This window comes from Diorhabda sublineata, chromosome 6 (assembly GCF_026230105.1).
Source record: "Diorhabda sublineata isolate icDioSubl1.1 chromosome 6, icDioSubl1.1, whole genome shotgun sequence".
NCBI classification, from domain to species: Eukaryota; Metazoa; Arthropoda; class Insecta; order Coleoptera; family Chrysomelidae; genus Diorhabda; species Diorhabda sublineata.
Genome location: NC_079479.1, coordinates 23993570 through 24011073, shown reverse-complemented (window position 1 = coordinate 24011073; position 17504 = coordinate 23993570). Strand labels below are relative to the sequence as shown.

Here is a 17504-nt window from a genome sequence, read left to right as displayed (position 1 = left end):
ATACTAATGTCGAGTTCATCCGAAATTGTTGGAAAATTCATTCTACGGTCCTACAAAATGAATTCTACGCGGCGAATATTGTCTGGTGTGATGCTGGTTCGCTGTCGACGATCATGCCGGTTTCGCGGTTTATTTAAATACAGTAAACCGAATTGATTCCGTCAATTTCAGTGTTTTTAAGGTATTCCCACACCAAAAAACGAATGACAGTAAGTTGCCCAACGGCATTTGATGCATTCATGGTCGTAGCACACTTCGCGACGAAAACTATGCTACACTGTAAGTAAGAGACCAGCTAACTCATAATCAAGCCACGATCTTCAAAATATAGAGACGCACAACTTACATCGTTTGTCTCTATGAAATTTGAACTACCCTCGTATATACTGCATTATTTCGTAGCCTTTGTCTACACAAGCACCAGATTTTTGAACTGTTTTGAACTATCTATTTGCGTATTGAAACCAATCTATCTGTCAGTTTTGTATAAAAATTTTACAGATGATATGAAAAACATAGTGAAAAATAAAAAAATCATCGTATTTTTAAAACATTTTCGTTTTTTGCAGGTAACGTTCAAGCTATATCAACAATAATGTTCATTTCGCCATTTGCAGGTAAGTTTTTGATCGCTAATTGATTTCTAATGGATAACCCATAGAGAAAACCCCAGAGTTGACGAAGGGGCCAAGCCTGGGTCAGTCATGGGAAGCCTAGCTTCGGCGTACCTGTATTGGTCTATGCGTGGGTCAGGGTACTTAACTCAGCCTCGGCCATACCAATAATAACCCAAGGTTGTGCCAAGCCTGGGTATCCCAGCCTTGGCCATTTATTTCCATCCCAGCCTCGGACCAAGGTTGATTCATCCAGCCTTGGCCATACCAATGATTACCCAAGTTTGGGCAAAGCCTGGATATTCCAGCCTTGGCCATTCGTTGGCAACCCAGGCTTGGACCAAGGTTGGGCCTATCCTGGTAAATCCAGCCATGGCCATTCATTGGGGACCCAAGCTTCGGCTGTTTGGCCACATACGGCGTGGTTCCAGTATTTTTGCCCGTCGGCAGCCATACTTTTTTTATTTTGGGTCTGATCAATCCGATCTCTAGTTTATTCAGTGTGTGTGTGTTTCTTATAACATTTTTTATTATTTATTACTACTAAAAGTAACCATGTCTAATGCGTATCTTCGAGTTCAAAGATGGAGTGCATTGTATAGAGAGAAAAAACTAACTCAATTATGAACTGGAAAAGCTTAAATAATTTAAGTGTGAGCATCAGCTCTGTGAGTGAGGTTAACGATAGTGGTACAGACTTGTACAATCTACAAATGTTCAATATTTTTATTTAACTAATTAACTGATATTATTGTTGTTAATTACAGTAAGAGTAAGATTAAATGTAAAAATTTATGTTTGTTTATTTTTAAAATCAAAAAAATCATATTGAATAAACAATAAATAAAGAAATGAAATGAAGATAAAGAAGAAAAAGTTATGTAATGAATAAGTCTTGGTATTCAATCTTGGCACAATCCTGGCATTTAAGCATGGCCCAGTCTTAGCGACCAAGCTTGGCCCATCGTTATCACTCCAGAGTTTTACCAAGACTGGGCCAAGCCTGGCTTACAAGCTTGGCCCAGAGTTCTACATGGTTGGGACAAGCTTGGGCCCTTGGAACTTTCCTCTATGGGAAATCAAATTTATTATGCTGTATGTGAATGACGAAGGTTGTCTTGAAAGTTTTCTAATTAACAAAGAAGCAATAACCTTTTTAACGGTGCTGTTGTTAAATGTTAATAAACAATAAGTATTATTAGATTGACTTTATTAATAATACATAAATGAAGCACAATAATACATGAATAAAAGTATGCACGTAACGCAGTATATAAAATGCACTTGAAAAAGTCTTTCGTTTAATTATAAATGAATGGACTGTAAAAAAACACTTTTGTATAAACACTGATAACTGGATGTGAACTGCTGAATGCGACTGGCTGTCGCGTGGGCTGGTGGCGGACTGACCGTGGTGGGTCATCCTTCGGGGCTCTTCAGACGGAAGGGGAAGAGCAATAAAATTTGGCTCTCTTGGTTTCCCGTCTACCTGGCATTTTCAATTCGCACAGGCACAATTATATTTAGTGTGCGCATCGTTGCTATACTCCAACACCCTTCCTCAACGAATGCACACCTGCAATGATTTATTGACATACTAATCCGCCTTTTTCTGCAAAGTATCGTAGCTTGTTTTTTCCTAATGGCTTTGTTAGCATGTCAGCAATCATTTCATCTGTTTGGCAGTACTCGTAGTTCATGAGGCTCTTCTTCTTTATGTCTCTGATGAAATGGTATTTTATGTCGATGTGTTTGCTGCGGCTACTGAATTTTCCATTTTCGACAAGCTTTAAACAGCTCTGGTTATCTTCATAAATTACCGTGGTCTCTTGTGTTTTTCGTTTGAAATCTTCAAGTAGATAGCGTATCCACAAACCTTCGCGAGTTGCTTCCGCAAGAGCGATGTATTCTGCATGCGTTGATGAATCGGCAACGCAGTCTTGTTTACGACATGCCCAGCTGATCGGCGAACCAAATAATTGAAACAGGTAGCCGCTGTGGGACTTTCTGGTTTTACGATCTTCGCCGTAGTCTGCGTCTGCATAGCCAATTAGTCCGAGGGCTTCGTTTTTCTCCCCTAGACGAAGCTCGTAGTCTGCTGTGCCCTTTAAATAACGAGCGATTCTTTTCGCTTCGGTCCAATCGGTCATCGTAGGCGCCTTATTGTACTGGCTCAAAATTGTTACGCTAGCAGCAATGTCTGGTCTTGTATTCACTGCTAAATAAAGCAATGATCCGATTAATTGCTGATATCTTTCGCTGTTCGGCATTGGTTCTTGATTTTTCTGTCTGTTTTTAAAATAGCCTTGATCTAGTGGAATACGTGAAATTTTTGCGTCCTGGAGGCCAAAACGATTCAATATTCTTTGAATGTAAGTCGACTGCTTGATACAAAAAATGCCATCTGCATTTCTCCGTATTTCCATGCCTAAATAATAACTTAAAATGCCGAGATCTTTTAGTTGAAATTTTTGACGTAAAAATTCTGCAACTTGATCGATTAATTTGGTGTTTTTGGCCGCAATCAAAAAATCATCTACATAAATTATCAAATAAATGATGTAACTATTGTCAATTTTAATATACAAGCAAGGATCAGCGATGCTTTGTACAAAACCGTATTCTTGTAGATAATCGCTGAGTTGATCGTGCCATACTTTAGCGGCTTGTTTTAAGCCATAAATGCCTTTAATTAATCTGCATACGTCTTCTTTGTTTTTCTCAATGTATCCCTCTGGCTGACTCATGTAGATACATTCTTTTAACTTTCCGTTAAGAAAGGCTGTCTTGGCATCGAAGTGTTTTACGACCATGTCCCTTTGACCTGCGAGGGTGAGAAGTGTCCGAAAAGTCGTTTGTTTCACAACGGGGGCAAATACCTCGTCATAATCGACACCGTATTTTTGAGAGAAGCCTCGAGCCACGAGGCGAGCCTTATATCTCTCCACTTCTCCTTTCACGTTGCGTTTTGTCTTAAACACCCATTTACAGCTGACAATGTTTTGTTCGCTAGGTCGCGGCACGATTTCCCATGTGCCATTTGATCGTAAAGACTCGATCTCTTCATCCATGGCTTTCTGCCAATCGTCTTTATCGGGCCTTGATAAGGCCTCGGTCACAGTTAGCGGGTCGGGCTGTTCTTTTACTAAATTAGCTGTAGCTTCATACCTGGCGGGCGACACGCCTCTGTTTGACCTGTTGGAGCGCCTGACCGCTGCTGGGGCTGCATCAGGTATACGAGCGGGCGGCGCGAATCCACTCAAACCGCTGCCGCTCCCTTCTTCTGCCGAAGTAAAATCTTCGTTGTCTGACCCATCTTCATTGCCGTGTGTTGATTCGCTTGAACTGCTGTCATTGTCTTGACTATTCTCGAGGTCTTCATCGCAGTTGCCGCATTTCGAGAATATAATCTCAAACTGTGTAGAATCGTCACCAAAATGCACATCTCGACTTATCTTTATGCCATTTGTCTTGATGTCGAGAAGGCGATAAGCTTTCGATTCTTCGGAGTAGCCGACGAAAATTAATTTCTCGGCTTTGTCATCTAACTTTTTTCGCTGCTGATCGTCGATGTGTCTGTAAGCTACGCAGCCAAAAATGTGTAGATGCTTTAAGTCTGGTTTGATGCCGTACCATAATTCAAATGGTGTTTTAGCTGTCGCTCGCGTAGGCGATCTGTTTTGCAAATAACATGCAGTGTGAATTGCCTCACCCCAAAACTGTTTGCCTAGCTGAGCGTCCGAAAGCATACATCTTGTAGCGTCTGTCAAATACCTGTTTTTTCTTTCTGCGACGCCGTTTTGCGGCGGCGAATAGGGCGCGGTGTACTGAATGCGAATCCCTTCCTTTTGCAGATATCCGCGTAAATCATTATTTACATATTCACGGCCTCGATCTGATCTGATCATCTTGACGGTCTTGTTGAACTGAGTTTTCCCCATCTGCACAAACTGCTTGATGAATTTCGTAGCTTCATTCTTATGCTCTAAAAGATACAAGTGCGTGTATCTCGAAAAATCAGCGATGATGGTTAAAACATACTTTTTACGACCGACCGTGAGCTCCGGCATTGAGCAGACGTCTGTGTGAATTAAATCGAGTGGAGCCTTTGTCTTGCTAAATTACTGTTTTGGAAATGCTAAGCGAGGCATCTTGCCCTTCAAACAACACTCGCAGATTTCCCGCATACCGCAATCGACTACCTGGATGCCGGTAGCAAGACCCTTCGCTGCCATCTCCTTTATAGCATCTGGATTTCGGTGCCCGAGACGTCGGTGCCAAACATGTTGGCAGCTTTCGGTGTGTCCTTCACTGATTTTTTCTTTTACGACTTGATTGGCCGTACAGGCCCTTTGCGCTGTCTTTATCTCGTAGAGATCTGAATTTGAGGGGGCGCGCGCGACTGCTTTCACCTTTCCATCTTTTACGATGCTGCTATCCTTTTTAAAAATAATTTCGTAGCCGTCGTTGGTCATTTTCCGAACCGACAATAAATTTGTCCCCAAACCGGGAACGAGCAGCACGTCGTTTATTTGCAGTTGTGAAAATTTTTCGCCGTCGGCCGAACACTTTATGGCCCCAGACCCCTTGCCTTCGATTGCCGCTCTCGTCTCGTCTGCGAGGCAGACAAATCCCTTTTTACTGGGGTCTATCTTGTCGAAAAATTCTCGAGACTGAACCATGTGGCTCGTTGCGCCTGAGTCCACAATCCAGCTGCATTCTGTTGTCCTTGCGCCTAGACAAATCTCGCGACACGTGTAAGCAGTTCCTGTCTGTTCGCGCTCCTCGGAAACTTTATTGCCCTTTTCCTGCTTCGCTTTCCAGGCCTTATATTTATTGCAGTTTACCTTGATGTGCCCTTCCTTTTTGCAGAAGAAACAACTTCTTTTGGATGTCTGATTGCCGCTGCTATTTGCTTTATGCTCGGCCTTCATCGCTGTTTCTTTGCCTGAAATCTCCCTTACTTCTTGAGCCTCTTTGCGCCTCATGAATTCGTCGATTAATCGACTCTTCACGAATTCAGAGGTGAGGTCTGATTCGGGCCTACTCTCCAAAGCCGTAGTGAGAGTGTCGTAAGACTCCGGCAAACTCGATAAATAGAAACAAGCAATTACGTCGTCCTTCATTTCTACGCCTAGTGCAGCGAGCTTATCAAAATATTCTGACATTTTTGCAACGTGAGCTTCCATGTCTCCGTTCTCTTCGAGAGTCATGCGAACAACGCGCTTTAAAAGGTGTACCTTATTTGAAGTTGTATTCTTTTGGTGATGTGACTTCAATGCCTCCCATTGATCGTGCGCCGTTTTCTTCTCCTTGATGAATCGCAATTGGCTATCTTCAACTGTCAAGCCAATCACGACTTGAGCGTCTTGATCCTTCTTCTGCCAAGCGGTAACGGCTGTAGCAGTAGCTGCGGCAGCAGCAGCGATCGCGGCGGTGTCGGCTCCGGCTGCGGGGGGAACTGTAGTGGCCGCATCTTTATCTTGACGAACCACGTCCCACAAACCGTCTTTTATCAATAGCAACTTCACTTTGAAACTCCATGTGGAGTAATTGTCACTGTTCAATTTTTGCACATTATACCTTACGCTTTCTGCCATCGTGCGAAAAATTCACTTTACTTTAGTTCACTTCAGTGTTTAACTTTAAATTGTCCTATACTGCGTTACTTAACTTTATGAGCACTTTTATTTATTTACTTTATTGTATTATTGGGCTGGGCCCAGAACCTGTTGTTAAATGTTAATAAACAATAAGTATTATTAGATTGACTTTATTAATAATACATAAATGAAGCACAATAATACATGAATAAAAGTATGCACGTAACGCAGTATATAAAATGCACTTGAAAAAGTCTTTCGTTTAATTATAAATGAATGGACTGTAAAAAAACACTTTTGTATAAACACTGATAACTGGATGTGAACTGCTGAATGCGACTGGCTGTCGCGTGGGCTGGTGGCGGACTGACCGTGGTGGGTCATCCTTCGGGGCTCTTCAGACGGAAGGGGAAGAGCAATAAAATTTGGCTCTCTTGGTTACCCGTCTACCTGGCATTTTCAATTCGCACAGGCACAATTATATTTAGTGTGCGCATCGTTGCTATACTCCAACAGGTGCAATATAATAATTTCCGACTTTTTCATCAAAACGGGCCTTTACGAAACTTACAACACCCTCATCTCATGAAAATATGTTTTCTGCAAGTGAAATTTTAAGGTAAGGAAACAAGAAAAAGCCGCTGAGGACCAGATCTGGTGAATACAGTGGGCGGTCGTGCAATTTATGAATTTTATCCATGGCTATTATCGAACTTTGAAAAAGTCTCCATTTTAAAAGAAGAAAATTCCGCCTTTTGGAGTTATAGGAATAAAACTGAAAACCTACACGGACACGCATACTGCATCAAAAATTTGCAAAGAAATGTGGCATTCTAAAAGACAGAAGATCTTATTACAGTACACCCCATGACCTAATGGAAAAGCACTTTCTCCTTCTTTTAATGCGGTCGTTTTTGCGATTTCTTCTTTGAGTTATCAAGAATTGATACAGAATACCCTACTGTTAATTTTTTTTCTTTCTCAAAAAAAAAATTGATGAACACAATCCCATGACTATCTCGATTCCGATTACTTGAATCGACCTTTCCATTTTCGGAGCAAGTTCGCCCTTTGCAATCCACTCTCTACACTTTTTATTGTCTCATGAGTATAATGGTGCAACCTTGTTCCACTTATAGTTATGAATCTACTAATTCCACTCAAACCGTGTTCATAAGGCATAAAAAATATTCATTGGAATGCGATTCTGGTCCAAAATAAATAAACTCGTTACCCAACGCGCGGATATCTTATGCGTGCTTAATTCTTCATTCAATTCATATCAAATGCGCTCTTAACCTTATTCCAATTGATCTCTGAAATAGTTAGGCAAAGCTGATACGTTTGAATTCTTCTGTTCCAAATTTTATGATCGTAGATAATGTCTAGCTCCTCTTTAATCGTTTTACGACAGCTGCTGAAACTTCGAGTGTCCTTCGCTCCAGTGAGAGCTATATAAAGCTGACGATATTGATGAGGGAGGATATCTTCAGGTTGAAGTCGGAAACTTTTTTGACAACTTTCGTTACATAAGATATCGCTAAAGCTCATTTCACACTACCTCTAACTAATCTAATTCGTGTTCTGTGTCATCTGTCACATGTGTCATGATACGGAATATATGACAGATGAAATAACAACAACTAGTAATGAGCAACCGCGACAATCCCGGTGAATGCAGGTATCGATATTATAACCCTCAAGAGACTTAAGAACTGGAAGTCGACTGCAGTGGCAGAAGGTTATATAGATAAAACATTAAATGAAAGCTGCAAATCAATTTCTGCGAGCAATGAACGAACCAACGCGACGTATTCTAGGGATTCGGAGGAATTAGAACCACGAAATTTGCAATCTCATCAAGCAATGTCGCAAATTATAAATCGCAAACACCCCTCTATCATTTTACAATAATATTACTATAAATAACAAATAAAAATAATTACAGTGGGTATCTAAATAAAATGAATTGTTACTTTGGAAATATGTAAATTTAAAAGTTTATAGCGTTTTGGGGATACCTATTAACATGATATAACAAATATGACAATTGTTATAGCAAATAACTGTAGATACAGATCTCCTCCACTAATATGAAGATTGAGCAATTAATATTTATTGGATATGATCTCTGAGGTAGCTTGGGCTTTTTTGGGGCCAGTATTTTGTGGTTCCTGCGTCTTTGGCAGCAGTTACTCTTCTTGAGGTGGTTTTTCTTGGATTGCTGTCTGCTGCTGGAACAGCAATTGAACTGAACCATAACTTTCAACAGTAGGGTTTTGGGGATAACCTTGAGGAATACCAAACACAATTGGATGTGGACGACTGTCGTTTCTTTCATCAGTCTGTGTTTCAGTTGAATCGCTAGAAATTGGCACCCTGGACGAACAAAGTTGTTTCAGCTCACGTCCAGCTTCTACTTTCACCTTGTAATGAAGCAAGGCACTCAGCTACAACGTCAAATTTCCAAGTCTCTGTATTAGAGAGGTAAAGGCACTCCTGGACTATCTCTCTCACTGACAAGGAACGTTTAGACATTGCAGCTGATGAGTATAGCATCCAGTGCGGTCCGCAATTTTTTTCCTAGGTAGGATTCGACTGTAGAAATTTCAAACGCAATAGGGGTGGCTCTATAATGGAACACAACTTTCCTGATCTTCTCAGCCATTGACAGTTTTTCTTTAGAAATCAGCTCCAAAGTTTGCTTGATCGTTTGGATGCTTCGCCCTGCCAACCCGTTGGTAGGTGGATACGATACATTTTTGTGAAATTTCGTAAGATTTACAGTCGGATTGGAACTCGGAACTTACAAATACCGTTGCATTATCCGAAACAATAATATAGGGGTATTCATAGTATGGAGAAAATGTCTTGTAGTAATTTCATAGTAGAACCAGAACTCGGGACATCCTTCAGTATCCTCACCTCCAGCCATTTGGAATCTGCATCAATACAAATTAGAAAATAGCTACCTTCAAACAGCTCAGCAAAATTCAAATACATTCGTTCTCAATAAGCGCTAGGAACATCTCAAGGATGTACGACAACTTTGGGAGGATTCTTTCTTTGCATAGCACAGTCAGCACAGCTTTTTACTACTTGTGTAATATAACGGTCAAGTCCTTTCCAAAAACATAACGCCGAGCCAGCTGTTTAATTCTGGCGATTCCTATACGAGTAGCATGAAACTCACGCAGGATTGCTGGCGGACGGTTCGTGGGACTTCAATAATACCTTTAAGACAGCTCATGAACTCGAAAACTGTTTCTTATTCATTATGGTAGTCGGGTAATCAATATATGTTTACTCGGTTTTGCTTTATCCTCGTCGCAAATTGATTAGAAAAGACGCTGATTATGTGAACGGCTTGTATTTGTTGACATAAAATCGAATAATAATAATAATAATATGACAGTGATAGAATGATTGATTGCTTCATTATAATCAGGAGTGCCACAATAACTGTAGATACAACATCATTGTTTTTGTCAATGTCAACAAGATGAAAGCATTCATAGAATGGTTACATGCTGTAATTTTTCACCTTATAAGATTTGATTGTGTGGAATTAATGAAAGTTCGATTCTTTGTGGTCCTTACCGCAAACAATCAGTTTAGTCTGCAACTTAACTTTACTGCCCCACTGAAATCTTGGAGTTTCTAAAAGTTCTATGTAATTTCAATTTTTGCTGTTTCTGTGTCAACGACCAGCGCTGTTGGAGTATGTTACTCTGAAATTAAAATATTATTGACAGATGACACAGATGATAAATAAATATATCCCTCGATCAGTAAAAAGTGCGCGTGTACAAAGTGCTATTAGTGATTGTATTCTTGGATACGATCATCACGAAGGTAAGTTATCACATAAATAGATTTTTTTTGTTAATATTTGATATCAAACACCAAAGTGTAAAATTTTCAATATACATTCCGAGCTTTCGAACACTTATGTATTAATCATCATCGAGGAATGAAAATATGGTTAAAGTACAATGTAAAAATATTTTTACATCGGGGCAAAAGGGCCGCGTTATCCCATGGCTTAAGATTTTGTTTATTTTGTTAACTTAATTTTCTATACCAAATTTTCTACCTTTACCTCTGCTATCTATTTCTTCTTTAACTTTCTTTTTTTTTTCTTTCCCCATTAGTGTTCTATAAATATTCATTCGGGAGCATGGACGTAGCCAGCGAGGGGCAACTGCCCCCTCCTGAAAGAAAAAATAAATTGAATAATTTAATAAACAAAAAATTTTATCTAGAATGTACATATTTGTTTTGTATTAATTAGCTCTGATAAATAATATTATTGGCATGTCCTTCGTCTTTAAAATATATTTCATCAGAAAAAAAAACAAAGCTGTTTGAAAAACTGACATAGTGCTGAGTCTTCTTCTCCTTGGAGATCTGTCGATCTGTTAATTCTGAAGCTGCCTCTGTATCTTTTCCTGATAGGTGGATTGCCAACTATCTTTCCACCTTTTAGGTGGTCTCCCAGGAGGCCTTGAGCCGGGCGGGTTGTTTTCTAGGACTATTCTCAGAAGTCTGTTCTCGTCCATCCGTCTTACATGGTTGTACCACTGCCTCTTACGTTGTCTTCCCCATCTTACAATGTCTTGTATCCCGCACTACTCTTTGACTTAGTGCTGAGTATAAATCAAAATAGTTTTCGATCTATGAATTGGTGCACACCACAATTGTCTCACACCAGAATCGGATGAAAATTTGATTAAATCAAATTCTCTGACGAAAAAACAACTGCTTTTGCTTTAATTTATCTTCATTCTTCGAGCATGCTCAGAATGGCTTCAAAAGATTTCAAAAATAATGCAGAATCTTTCATGGCACTTTATGAGTTGGGCGATGTCCCTGCAGAATTAGATTTATGGTACAATATGTGGAAGAAAAAAAATTTAGCAGAAGACGTATTAAAGGTCATTGACGTGGCTGCACTTTTGTAGGAAGCTAATGTTTTTTTCCTGCAACAAGATACGCACTGCTAATATTAAATGCTTTCCCATCCACTGCTGCTACTATGGAAATATCATTATAGAGAAAAATGTTATTACTTTAAAAGTTTTGTTTTCATTTGCCTTTTCTTTTTATCCTAAAATTTTACATTTTGATTTTAATGTCCATACTTTGTATAAACTCCAGAATACATCTCTTAAAGGATACCATCACCTCCTCATCACTTCCGATGGTCTTAATTCTCTCATCCTCTTCATTCTCCAGATTATTTCTATGATATCCTCCTTCTGTGTTTGTTAGTGTTTTCGCCATTTCTAGAAAAGGCAATTCCTTCGCCGACAACAATTTATTTGCACATTTGAGGCCGAAGGTGTGTCTGAATGAAAACTTATAAGTAGTGAGCTCTTATCCTAACATGGAAAAATCGTAAATAAATAAAATAAACTGTGATTATTTTTAAGCAAATTCTCCATTTAAAACAGCACGAAACTCGCCACATTTTTCAAAACAACTTGACTTAGTGGTAGTTCGAGTTTTACTACAGAGGTCGGCATAAGTCAAGCAACAAATTTGTAATAAGAGAAAAAATGTAGCGTCAAAATAAATTTAGCAGAAGAAATTACAAAAGGGATTGTAACTGTTTAAATTGATCCCCATCTTGATCAATGCATTTACAACAACATTTTTCAACGGAAAAGCATCTTAAGCTATCCGCGAATAGTTTCAAATTCTTTTTCGATTGCAGTACGGAGGTAGGGAAGGGTCCGCGGCTCTTGAGAAGGTCCCACAGGAAGAAATCATAGGGTATCAGGTCACATGACCAATCAACGGTACCTCGTATACCTATCCACTCTCCAAAATAAACATTGCGGTGAAGCTTCATCCTGCATGAAATGAGGGATGATGATCACGAATGTCGTATCGTTGTCTATATGCCCATATGCAATCTACTAGCATTTCCAGGTAAATTTGGCCAACGAGACCTCCCGCATGGATACCTGCTCACACACACACACACACACCAGTCAGGTTTAATTCTTCTTCAATAAAGACGTGAGGATTCTGTTCGTTCTAGTACAATTCGGTAAACACAGTTTCGTAATACTGGTTCGTACGCATCGTTTATTCATTCTGAAAACGCATCAACTCGACTAAAACGTGTTATCATTACACAGACACAACTATAAAGTACGAACATGCTTCGTTTTAATCTTTTTCGACAGCGTTGCCGTACTTATGTCGATTTTTTGAGCCTTGTCTGACTTGTGGCGACCTTTGTATAATAAAATGGATCGAAGCAGAAGTTGTAACTCTGTGTAAAGCTTGTTGAGATTTGTCACTGACGCGTACTTAAAGATTTTAGTGAACGCACTATATTTATTATTTGAGAACGCACTACGTGTCAATATAATACAATATAATTCTATATCTTGGTCGGTCTGCCCTTTTATCAATGCAAATGTCAACTTTTGATTCTATTTTGAACGTATTTGATACTTAGTGATTACCTCGTATAATAGAATAAATAAATAACTGTGTACAAAATCTAATATAATTTTTTTACTCCATATATACAAATAACATTAGTTTTTTAAAGATCTCCTGAGTATCTTTCAATTTTTTTTCATTTAATTAGGCTAAATATCGCATCGAATTTGGAATCCTATTGGATCTCCTAACGTAAAATCGTCGGAGATCGTACGTATTCGCGTACGAGTGTGCGTTGTCGATTCGTTCGCGACAAGCGTTTGCAGCAGACCTAGAAGCCCGGGCACGGTTATCGCAAAGGTTTAGTTTTGTTTCTAAAGTAACGAATGTATGTGGTGTATTATACCACATCTCGTTCCGTAAAGGTGATGTTTTTTCATAATCGCGATAAAAGTTGAAAGAAAATCGCAAAAACCGGCGATAATTCACGTCTAAAACATATTAATATCATCCCTTAGAGCTGCCGTATTTAATGTTCGGTGACAAACTCGAAAAAGTGATTTGTGTTTATTTTTCAAGTGGATACATGTGAACTATATAGGTTAGTTTATAGTTTGTCACCTGTTGTTTTTATTTTTAACTTTTCATTGTGTAAAATTTGATACTCGTAACGTACATTTAACATTTTATACATTAGCATATAAATACAATACGCCTCTTATTATCGTAATAAATAATGCAAAGTATTTCGTGTAGAAAAAAATACAATATTCGAATAAATTTCAAGATCATATCTAAAATAAATATATACTAATACCTAACACCTGACTTATAAAAACAAAATTTTTGGAAGTCAATTTTACGATATCAACGAATATTATTACAAGTCAACATATTTAAAATAATATTCAATGTAAATATTGACATATATATTATGTTTACATTATGAACATTTCACCTACCTCTACTTTTTATTTAAAAACTAATTACTGTTTCACATTTACGTGCACAGTAGCGTATCTGCCAGGCGCAACGTGAAATCTTCCAAATATTACGAGGGCTGTCTTTTTAGTTCTTACAAGTCAAACAGAAACAAACAAATTCGAAAAAAAGTGGTTTATTGCTTTATAGGCAGTGGCGCCACTAGCCACCGCGCGTCCCTTTGCTAAGTAATATTAATATAATATTAATATTAATATTAGAAAATTTTTGAAAATCAAGCATTTTAATATAATTTTTCAGAGTGTAGCTTTCTACTTACTGTATTGAATCTTTAGCGCTACAGAGGAGCGATTCCTTTATCAGCCAAACCCATAAATCCCATCCATAACACGAAAAATTTCCTCAACCCACCCAAAAAAACCCAATGAACCTTTCTCTCTCGATCTCTCTTACTTATTGTATTGGATGATTGTAGTTTTGACCATTTTAAACGCCATTAGACTCGAGAACTTCGAGTTGTGCCTACCGTGTGGAGATGCCTGTAGATATTGATCCTGAAATTCTTGGACCGTTCGGCCGAGCATCTGTCGTGGTAGTATCGGTAAAACAGAGTCAGGTCAGCGACCTTTCTTCTATGCTCTAGGCTCCCCAAGCTTCTGATCAACTTTGAATCGCCTATAAGTCGAATTGCTCGCCTCTGTATTGAATCGAGCATGCTTGTGAGCAGAACTTCAAATGTGCGAGAAGTAGTGCAAATACGGCCGAATCTGGGACTCGTAGAGGATTAGAAGCTGTTGCGGAGTATATATTTTTCGGTCTTAAAGAGGGATCCAAGTTTTTGTCAACCAGGATGCTAAATTGGTCACGTGGTTATGCCAGAACATTGTTTCTATAGTTAGTATTTATAATAGTTGAAAACCTACAATCCCACCTCGTTTCTGATAGAGCCTCAAGTGAGACGTGTTCTTTTAGAATTGACCATCTCTGGTTGTTATGTTTGATTTCAATTGATAGAAGAAGATGATATGTAGAAAATTTGTGTTTGATAAATTGTAGATTGAGTCACGTGATGATAGACCTCCACCGTTTCTACTATATATCTATACTTAGGCATCTATTCGTTCTCTTTGGAGTCATAAGTCTCTCTTGTCCTCTAATTCGGTACGCTCAATACTACTGCAATGATCATAAAATTCTAATTTGGCGTCTTAAATTCATTTAATTTGGTTCTTATTATTTGAATATCTTGTAATTTACTGGATGATGAGACGGAGCCTAATCTTTGTATTGAGTGTCGTTTGAATAACGATATTAATTTGCTTCAACATATCGTTTGAAGGGATTTTCAATTTTGCAGTAGATCTTTGAAGGCGAGTCCGTAATTTGTTTGAATATAGGTCTGTGATTTTCGCTTTTACGTATTAATTTAGACTTTATTTGATACTGGAAATATTTTCTCTTAATTCAGGCGATCGTTTATTGATATTAAATTTAAGAAGAAAAGACAAGAAACTTTTGAGAAAAAATATATTTCTTTTTCAACGTAATCTCCTTTTGGCTCCATACACTTTTCACAGCGATGTTCAATAATTTCGACACCATTTTTATAATATCGCTCAATAAGTCGTGTGACTAACTAAGAAAAACTGATTTTTTGCCAAGAATCCATTTTATTCATCCTTCGAGAGCAATACAATAATGCCAACGTTTCTCTACCTTCTCGATGCCGTGCCTGTAGAAGGATTTGTCCTTTGCCTAAAAATAGGCTTCAGTTTCAGCAATTACTTCTCCATATAAGCTAAATTTCCTTACAGTGAGTTTTTTTTGAGATCAGCAAATAGCCAGTAGTCACTGGGGGCCAGATCTGGACTATACGGTGGATGAGGAAGCAATTCGAAGTGTAATTCGTTCAATTTAACCATAGTTGCTATCGATGTTTTTTCTTCGACATATCAGTCATTGATTTCTGCATTCAAACGATTCAACAACTCTATTTAGTATCCGCTATTGATTGTCTCTCCCTTTTGGAGATAGTCAATGAACAAAATTTCACGCGCATCCCAAAATACTGAAGTCATAACTTTTCCAACTGACTGCTTTGCCTTTGTACGCCTCGGACGTAATTCACAGGCTGCAGTCTACTCAGATGATGATCGTTTTGATTTTGGAGTGAAGTGATGAATCCATGTTTCATCCATTGCTCAGAAATGTCATAAAATGTTACACATAGGCAGAACCATATGTGTGTCAGTCATACGACTTATTGAGTGATGTAGTATAATAAGAATCATCAAACTACTTAAAATAGCCAAAATGATCTTTCCATTGTTGGAAAATATTTGTACATTGAGCCATTTTTTTCAAGGCTGGGAACAGAAAATAATCCGAGGGGGTTAAATCTGGTGAATATGGTGCATGAGGTAGTAATTCAAACTTAAATTCCTTCATTTTGACCATTGCAATAACATATGGATGATCTGGTGCATTGTCTTGATGAAACAGCACAAACAGCACTTTCTTCTTAACAAATGCCGCCCTTTTTGCTTGATTTCTTAGTTCAAATGTTGCAACAACTTCGCACAATACTCACCGTTGATAGTTTTTCTTTTTCCAAGATGGTCAATAAAAATTATCCCATGCGCATCCCAAAAAACAGACGTCATGACCTTGCCTGCAGATCGAACGGTCTTTGCATTGTTTGTGGTCGGTTCTCCCCTATCAGTCCATTGTGTTGATTGTTCTTTTGTTTCGGTTGTGAAGTAATGGATCCACGTTTCATCCATGAAACGGCTTTATTTCTGGGAAACAATGCCAAACACTTGATGGAAACATCTTCGTGACTCTATTTTTGTTCCATTGTGAGCAAACGCGGCACCCATCTTGCGCACAGCTTTCTCAAGTCCAAATTTTCAGTTAATATGCGATGTACCGCACTTTTTGAGATACCTACCATGTCTGCTAGCTCGCGCACTTTCAATCGACGATTATCTAGTACCGCTTGTGGATTTTTTGGAGAACTTATTTGGTCGAGCACAGCGATGCTGGTCTTTGGAGGTTCTACGGCCTCTTTTAAACTTGGCTACCCAATATTTTACTGTTGGAAGAGCTCTCTCTCACAGAATAAAATCTAGTTCAGCTTTCATGATGTCCAATTTTTACCATGTTTAGAAATTCGCTGAAAACGTTCACTATTGATGACTGCCAACAAATATTGAACAACGTGGCGTCTTCAAACTTTGAACATATGCTGTATAGATTGTGTACTTTCTAATACAGTGGTATTTTTTTATCAATTACCCCCATCTCTAGGTCAAGCCAGGTACTCCCGGAACCATCTTCGTATTTCGACGAAACGTAAAAAAAACGAACTTATTGGCTTGAAATTTCGCATATTTTCTCACTCTTGATGACTTTACCATGATAAAAAAAATTATAAAATATTTAATAATTTGGCGTGAATGAATTAACTTTATTTTTTACAGAAGGTGTCTCATTGCTTTAATATCTTTTAATCAAATCATATTTTTCTCAGAATTTGATTCTGCTGTTTTTTCTTTACTTTTCTTATCGTATTGATGACTTCTATTTTACTAATATCGTGCCGTTTTTATCCTTCATTAATATCATCAAATGAACTTCACTTTTTCTTGGTGTACTTAATTCTAATATGTTGAATCCTTATCATAATTTCGTATTTACTTAAATAATTTGATAACTAGTGAGATAGTCCCTGTACATATTCACATTCCGATGCTCAAGATTTTTATGTTAATTGATTATAATATTTGCTTATCCTCTTCTTGCATATTTTATATATTTGTTATGAATAACTAATTTCCAGTGCAGTTTCCATTTTCAACACGCTGTTATTAGTGTATATTTGTGACTGACTTTTTGGTCTCGATTTTGCCTTACTGAGCGATCAGTTTAATTTGAACTTTGT

The 17504-nt window shown here is 38.2% G+C and overlaps 1 protein-coding gene across 3 annotated transcripts in view; it reads left to right on the top strand.

Moving 5' to 3' along the window:
• Window positions 1-17504, top strand: part of LOC130444827 (uncharacterized) — a 315730-nt gene that overhangs the window by 58047 nt on the left and 240179 nt on the right. For 2 of the 3 annotated variants that reach the window (XM_056780094.1, XM_056780093.1), the window contains exon 1: window positions 12960-13220. The exons of the other annotated variant lie outside the window; for it this stretch is intronic. The gene's annotated coding sequence lies outside the window, so the exon portion shown is untranslated. Of the gene's footprint in view, window positions 1-12959; window positions 13221-17504 lie in introns of those variants that run through there. 3 annotated transcript variants of the gene reach the window in all.